Genomic DNA, 8,900 nt, shown 5'->3' with positions numbered 1-8,900 from the left:
CTCCTCTGTTGTTTTCTTCTTTCTTTTTCTCTGCTGCTGGTGTTTTTCCTTATACAAGGAATAGCTTTTGTTTTGGGGTGGTCTGTTGTCAGTGGAGGATGGCATAGTGTGGAAGTGAGTGCTTCTGTTAGTGCTAGTTATTAAGTGGGGGTGGGGTAGGATTGCATGTCTTCTGGTTCTTTTTCTGGGTGTGGGCTGTTTCTATGCCCTGTTAGACCTATGGGCCGTGCTTGGACTTTTCCTCTTTTCATCCTTATTATTATTTCTGCTTCGCTGTTGCAGATAAAAGAATATATATGACAATCACCTGCTAAAATGTATCCCTAGTAGATAATTTCTATGCATTACATAGAATTTTTTTGAAAATGTTTTAGTGTTTCATGGGAAGATTACCTTTTCCTTTTAATGAAAAATGATTACATATTTTACTTGCTCTTTTTGTAATGGCTATGGCACCTTATTTAGATATTTGTGTTCACCTTTTGTAAATTTGAGGGTATCTAATACTGATAGCTACACTTTAGCTAACTGGAATTTTGTTTTGTTAACAAGCTTTAATCTATGGGCTTCTTTTTTTGTGTGTGTGTGTGTGTGTGTGTGTGTGTGTCGTTGTTGGTTACTGAACATGATTCTATTATGTCTGAAATTCACCTGCATGCAGAGAGAGCTTCAGCGAGAACTGGAGCAAGCTGAGTCTGGAGTGCGACCTTCAAGACAGGACTTTTCATCCTCTGTGTCCAGTAGGTATGTTTCATTACCCTTTTAAGAGCTCAAGCTCACTTAAAATCTTTATCTTGGAAAAGAATTTAACGTAGAACAGGCTCCAAACTTGTGAACTCTAGCTTCAAGTAAGAAACTATTTAATGTGTCACTTCGGAAATCATGGGAAGACGACCTCTCATTGAATGTGGGTCTACCATAGCACAGTCTGGCATTCACCACTTGGAGACTATGAGACTATCACTAGGCAAAGTTCTTTTACCCGCTTAACATATAATGCAAGTGTTTCAAGAATCCTGACATTTTCAGTTGGTGGTCCACAAGACTCGATGACTGGATGTGATGTAGCATACAAAATAAAAAATCTTCATAGATCTATGAAACATATCATTAAAGAAAAAGGCGCTGACATGCATCAGATAGTAAATCTAGCCAGATTGATTGGAGCAACCCAGCTATGGTTTTCTTTGATAACAATGGAAGATTCAGGCCCAGAAAGGGGATTCAATCTGTCAAGATGAAAGAGGCAATTAAGCACTGAGTTTTGTAGTTTTGGAAAAGTCAGTACCATCATTTTTTTAGGTTATTTTTGAATGGTGAAAACATGTTGTTCTGCATGATTTTAGTGACGTTTAAAAGGTCATGAAGTTACGTGACGCAAATTTATCACCAAAAATAAGTTTGTTTTTATTAAGAATTGGTCTAGGGTTAGGTTATATACGTGTTGGGCCTTCGATCCCATGGATTTTCTATGTACATTTTTATGCACCTAAAATATGGGTAATTAGGTTGCATACGGGATTCCTTAGTTTTATTTTTATTTAATTAGTGGTCATGTGATCACTTAAGCAATCATGTGACTTGGTTAGGTTATCATGTGACAACTTAAGTGGTCATGTGACTAATTAAGTTGGGCTGGATTAGGACTCTATAAGTCCAGCCATGTTTTGAGTCTATTTGCTTTGTTATTTCATTTTCTTAGTCAGTTTAAGGATTGGGTTAGGCCTTTCCTGTTTTATTTAGGAATCTATTTTCAAGTCTTTTATACAAGGTTGTAATGGGGGCAAGTATGGAACACGAATTTTGATATTAATGAAAGCTTTTGCTGCTCTTCTTCTCCATTGAAGATTTGTGTCTTGTGTTTGATCAAGGCTGGTGGGATCGGTGTTTGATCTGATTGACACCTTGTGGTGGGAAGCCCGAGTGGTTTGTTTGTGGGATTGGTGTTTGATCCAATTGACACCTTGTAGTGTGAAGCCCGGGTGGTTCTTTTGAAGCTTTTTTTTTGTGTTCTTCGTGCAAGATTCAATTTTTATTCAAGTTTCTCCCTTCAAACAAGCTGCTGCCAAGGATTCTCTGCAATAACTGTAAGTTTGAATCATCCCATCCCCCACAATTTTTCTTCTAATTCTCTCACAGCCCAAACCCTAAGATTCCCCCCTTTTCTTTTTTTTTTGTAATATGGGTCCAAGGGTAAATCTGTCCTAGGGGTATTTTTGTCCTTGTGCCTATTCTAGAATGTTCCCTATTATATTATAAGTAAAGGCTGGGCTATGATCACATTGATCAAGCCAGTATTCACGGAACTCCACATGGTACCAGAGCCAAAAATATTCTGGGGATATTGGAAGTAAATTTTTTTTTATTTTTTCTCTCTTCTTCCTTTTCTTTTTCGTCATTCTGCCCTAAAACCACCCACCGCCAACCCCTCCACTTCCGCCAGCCACAAATTAACCCTCCACCACTTCCGCCACCTACCACCAACCCCTCCACCACTTCCGCCAACCACCGCCTCTGCTGGCTACCGTCAACCACCGCAAGCCCTCTCTCTTCCTCCCGCCACCTCCGCAAGTCCCGCCCTCCTTTTTCGCCACCTCTACACACCTCGGGGGGGGGGGGGGGCTTCCACCTTGTTCGATTTTTTTTAAATCCCTTGGTGGTGAGTTGACTCCCACCAAGGGTTCCTTTTTTCCCCTATACATGTTCTGATTTTTTTTGGGGATTTGTTTTTGCCAATTTTTCTCCAGCCACCATGCCTGACGAGTCAGAGATCACAACTGGTTCGACTGGTTTTGAAGATTCCAACCAACGGGACTTTGTTCCCTTTCCGATGAATCCCATAAAGTTGAATGGCAGCAATTATGTTCTGTGGTCTCGTTCCTGTTTATTTGCTATTGGTTCCTGTGGGCTCTCTAGTTATATCACAGGCACTAAGATCAGGCCTACAGAGGCTAGATCGGCTCAAGATCGATGGATGAATTTCATTTTTTTGGTGATGTCCTATTTGGTTAATTCCATGGACCAGACCATTGTTGGTCGTTATCTGCTCATTGACACCGCTGCAAAAATTTGGAAGACACAGACTCTCAGGTTGGGAATGCAGCCCAATGCTATGAACTCCGTCAAAAGCTCCATACTACCAAGCAATTGGAGTTGTCTCTGTCCCACTATTACAATACCATGTGCACACTGTGGCAGGAACTGGATTTTTCGGGCACATTTAAAGCTACCACGGATGTTGATGCTACAGCCTTCAGGAAGTGGGTGGATGGTTTAAGGCTATTTAATTTTTGGCTGGCCTAAACATTGAATTTGATAATATCAGGTCCAATATTTTGAATCGGGATCCTCTTCCCTCTTTGGAGCAGGCCTAAGCCATACTGCCATGGTTCATCCTGTCACTCAAGAAAGATCAGCCCTTGTTTCTGGTTCTCAATCTTCCCGTGGAACTTCCTCTCGTCGTCGTCCTACTGATCGGCCAACTAGTGATCACCCGCCTATTAAATGCGATCATTGTGGGAAGGACTGGCACACCAAGGACCGATGTTGGAAGCTTCATGGTCGTCCTGCGGATACTCGTGGGCGTGGAAAGGGGGGTTCCAATCGGCCCAGTAACTCGTCCTAATCAGGCTGCTACTGAAGATCAATCTGACCGGTCTCTTTCCTCTATGGGACACGACTTGAGCCTCCCTACTATTATTAATTAGAGGGGTCACTAGTAACTCCCTTAATAGGCTCAAGAACGCCCATATATTATTATTAGTTCTAGCACCTACCATGGTTTTGGGAATCCTTGACCCTCGGGGGTACCCGTCGGCATGCTCCAGCTATTACGTATATAAGATTGGATCGACTCTCAATTTTAAGAAGGGGAAGGGGCCCTTACAACGATTTAGATAATGAAAGCATTCCATTTGCTTTTTTTCGGGTTTCTTCTAATTCTTATGAGATTGGCTAAGTTGCAAATTCTGCGGGATATGGTGACTCGCTTGGACACATCTGCTTCGGCATCTATATCGCCTTCCATGGCAGCTTCGACTTTGTCTCTACCTGCTCCTTCCAATGCACCTTTTTCCACAAGTATTTCTTTTGGGAATTGCACCTCGGTCATGCCTGACTCTTGCGTTATTGACTCGGGGGCAACCGACCATATGACAGGTTCTTCCTCTATTTTTACCACATATAATCCTCTTTCAAGCCAATCAAAGGTTCAGGTTGCTGATGGGTCTCTTTCTTCTATTTCTAGGAAGGGATCCGTTCAGTGCACCTCCTCTCTCACTCTTTCCTCTGTTTTATATGTTCCTAAGTTTACTACTAACTTGTTGTCCATTAGTAGTCTAACTAAGGATTTAAACTGCAAAATAATATTTTTTCTAACTCATTGTTTATTTCAGGATTTGGAAACGGATAGTACGATTGCATGTGGTAAGGTGGTTGGTGGTCTATACGTGCTTGAAGGTTCCCGGACAGCATTGACATCACAGCCGACATCTTCTACTTTTGTGCATTGCTTGAGTTGAATAATTGGTATCATCGTTTGGGCCATCCCCCGATTGGGGTTTTATCTGATTTATTTCCTAGTCTGGTGAAACAATGTCATAAACACAATTTTTCTTGTGATGCTTGCATGTTGGCAAAGCAAACTCGGAGTATTTTTCCTATTTCAGATAATAGAAGTTTGAGTCCTTTTTTTAATTCATTCTGATGTTTGGGACCCTGCCCGTTGTTCTACAACCGGGTTTAGATGGTTTGTCACATTTATCGATTGTTTTAGCCGGACGACTTGGGTATATTTGATGCAAAGCAAAAGTGATGTGTTCAACTGTTTTATGTTATTCCACAAAATGGTCCAGACGCAGTTTGATGCCAACCAAGGTGAAGATTCTTCGCTTAGATAATGCCAAGGAATATATGGATGGTGCTTTCCATTCCTATTTGGACAGCCATGGGATCATACACCAGACTTCTTGTGTTGACACTCCCGCTCAAAATGGAGTGGCTGAATGCAAGAATAGACATCTTTTGGAGGTAGCTTGTTCCCTTATGTTCACCATGTCTGTCCCTCCTCGTTTCTGGGGTGATGTCGTGCTTACAGCTACTTACCTCATCAATCGACTTCCATCTCGTGTCTTGGGTGGCCACTGTCCCTTGGATATGTTGGTTGGAAAATCCACTTTTGTAGTACCCCCCAAAAGTGTTTGGCTAGGTTGTGTTTGCACGAAATCACCACGTCCATGGTAAGCTTGATCCCAGAGGATTACGGTGCATTTTTCTTGGTTACTCATCGACTCAGAAGGGCTATAAATGCTACCATCCTCCTACCAGAAAGGTGTTGGTCACCATGGACGTTGTCTTTCGGGAGTCGGAGGCTTACTTTCCACCGTCGATACCTCTGCAGGGGGAGGCTCAAAGTAATGAAGATGTTCCGCTGATTACTCCTTTAGATGTTGAGATACCAACCATTGAAGATGTTTCTATTGAACTAGAGGATGGAGTTACAAGTCAAGAATAAGAAGTGGGACAGATTGAGTAACAGGTGCAGGGGGAGAGACTTGTGAAGCAGAAATACACTCGGGGGACTGATTTTCCTACAGATGGTCCTCGGTACATAGAGAAAGAAACCACCACCGCTGCACCACCTACGCAATCGGCATCTGTTCCTACTCCAAATCTTGCTCCTAGTCATACTTCTGGTAAGCCCCTTCTTGATCCTAGTCTTGATTTACTCATTACTGTTCGCAAACAAAAAAGAAGTTGCACTCAGCATCCTATGTCAAACTTTGTGTCCTACAAGTCTCTAACTCCTGCCTTTCATGCTTTCATATCCTCTTTGTCCTCTGTCTCTATACCTAACACTTGGTCGGAAACAATAGCCGAACCAAAATGGAAGGAGGCAATGAATGAAGAAATGCTTACCCTTGCGAGAAATCAAACCTGGGATTTAGTAAGTCCTCCACATGGGAAGAGGTCTGTTGGTTGTAAATGGGTCTTTGTTGTGAAGCACAAGGTTGATGGTTCTGTGGAGAGATACAAAGCTAAATTGGTCGCCAAAGGGTTCACTCAAACCCAAGAAATCGATTATCAAGAGACTTTTGCTCATGTAGCGAAGATGAATACAGCACGGGTCATCATTTCTTGTGCTGTGAATCAAGGAGGGGAACTCCAACAACTCGATGTGAAGAATGCCTTCGTACATGGAGACTTGGAAGAAGATGTCTACATGGAGATACCCCCGGGTTTTACCTCTTCAGAGACTCGGGGGGAAGTGTGGAAGTTGAAGAAGGCCCTGTATGGTCTGAAGCAGTCCCCAAGGGCTTGGTTTGGCCGATTCCACGAGGCTATGATCGCGTATGGGTATACGCAGAGTAATGCAGACCACACATTGTTTGTTAAGAAAGTGGGACAGCAAGTTACCCTTTTGATTGTCTATATTGATGACATAGTAATCATAGGCAATGATGCACATGAGATTCAGAAGCTGATAGCTTATTTGGGCACGGAGTTTGAAGTCAAAGATTTGGGCAAATTGCGGTACTTCCTAGGGATTGAGGTTGCCTATTCAGCTATGGGCATATCTCTCTCTCAAAGGAAATATAACTTGGATTTATTGAAAGAAACATGAATGCTTGTGTGTAAACCAACAGATATCCCTCTGGAGCCCAACACACATTTGAAGAGTAAGGAAGGTGAACTAGTGGACAAAGGCAGCTATCAGAGGTTAGTGGGTCGATTGATTTACCTCTTACATACCCGGCCAGACATCACATTTTCTATAAGCCATGTCAGCCAATACATGCATGATCCTCACTCTTCTCACAAGTCAGCTCCGGTGAAAGGAGTATTGTTCTCTCCACACAGCCATCTCCGGATAGAAGCGTACACTGATGCAGATTGGGCTGGCAGTCTTGATGATAGGAAGTCCACATCTGGATATTGCACATTTGTTGGAGGTAACCTAACTACTTGGAGAAGCAAAAAGTAAGCTGTTGTGGCTCGATCTAGTGCTGAAGCTGAATTCCGAGCTATGGCACAGGGTATTTGTGAGCTTCTTTGGCTCAAAGGGCTTCTTCAAGATTTGGGGATGAGTGTTGATCTTCCTATGAGACTCTACTGTGACAGCAAGTCAGTAATCAGCATTGCTCATAACCCGGCCAACATGATCGGACCAAACATGTTGAAATTGACCGGCACTTCATCAAAGAGAAGCTGGAACAAGGAATTATTTGTATTCCATTTATTCGAACAGTTGGCTGATATCCTTACCAAAGGAATCAGTACAAAATTGTTTTTTCCTATTCTTAGCAAGTTAGGCATGTTTGACATGTATGCACCAACTTGAGGGGGAGTGTTGTAATATGGGTCCAAGGGTAAATCTGTCCTAGGGGTATTTTTGTCCTTGTACCTATTCATGAATGTTCCCTGTTATATTATAAATAAAGTCTGGGTTATGATCACATTGATCAAGCTAGTATTCACGGAATTCCACAGTTTTCAATTTTCCCATTACCTAAATTCTGCCCAAACCAAACCAGCCATCAAAATCCCTCCTTTTTTGGATTGAACTATTAAGAGATACCAGAATACCAAACCGTGGGGGTATTCTGGTCTTTATCTACTTTATTTTTGTAGAAAACCTAGGACCTGTAACCAGTAACCTTAGAGAGTATAATAGAGAGAAGAAAGAAGAAGAGAAGAGTAGCTGCAAGGGGAGGAGCCGTATGTGTTAGTTTGCTTCCTCCCTCAAGTATCTTATTTATAATAAAACCATTACAATCATAAAAAGAGAAGGAAACTAAATCTAATCTAAAATAGGTAACTAACTTAGACTAGGAAACTGACTCCTAACTCCTAACAATTAAAGACATAAAATAATAAAGGAAATCATAACGGATTCAACCACAATAGGGACACTCCCCCTATCGTGGTACAGAGGAAACTCCAATAAAATCAATAGAAATATCAGCCCAAGCACTGGACGATAGATAACATCAACTACAATCCAAAAACAGCAGATAGGTAACAATGACAGATGTTCTCCAATAATTGCGGAACTTGAGTTCTAATAAGAGAAGACTCGATCTTCAATATAAGGACAAAACTCAATCTTCAAAGTAAGAATCAATTCAATTGCACAAAGTGGAATTTTCCTGTCGATCTTCAAAAAACACCATAGCATGCTTAAAAGATGGAGGCAGCAACTTTGGAGTTTTCCTTAACAAAAGTAAAAATCTTCACTGAAATAAATCTTGAGAAATCTTCACCAAAATATTCTTGAAAAGATAAGACTCTCCAATTGATGACTTGTGCAGAGAAGATATGCAAATAATAATATCCAATTCCAATCTCCCCCTCACGTGTAGCAGTACACGTGAACAAATAACGGCCAATAATCAACATCTCAAAGCACGGGCATCATTAAAAGATTTCATAAACAAGAGCACCGCAAATAAAAGCTGTAGATAGAATCCCAAATATGAAAGAAAGAAGATCCAGCGTGGACTAAAGAAAAAAAACTCTCTACTAAAGAAAAACTCTCCATAACAATGCTAACACTCCCCCTCAAGTTGGCGCATACAAAGTACTAATGTCCAACTTGAATAAAATGGGAAAAATAAGTTATAGCAGAATCCAGCTTCAGAATGAATGCAGCTCCTAAATAGACCTTCAAGAACTTGAAAAAAATAGACCTTCAAACTTGGACAGACTTGATCAGCAAAAAAGGCATCTCTCACCAATCTTTGTCCAATAATGAATCTCTAAAGTATAATCTTGAAGATAAGCAACTAGGGTAGCCGGCAAATGAGTCAAGCAGCAGTAAAGAAGATTAAGCAGCGGAAAAAGCAACCAAACTATAGGATCTCATATGGACAAGCAATAACCAAACATCTTCAAAACTTTAA

Source organism: Telopea speciosissima, chromosome 6, assembly GCF_018873765.1.
Source record: "Telopea speciosissima isolate NSW1024214 ecotype Mountain lineage chromosome 6, Tspe_v1, whole genome shotgun sequence".
Classification (NCBI taxonomy): Eukaryota; Viridiplantae; Streptophyta; class Magnoliopsida; order Proteales; family Proteaceae; genus Telopea; species Telopea speciosissima.
Note: the sequence above shows the minus strand (reverse complement) of the source record.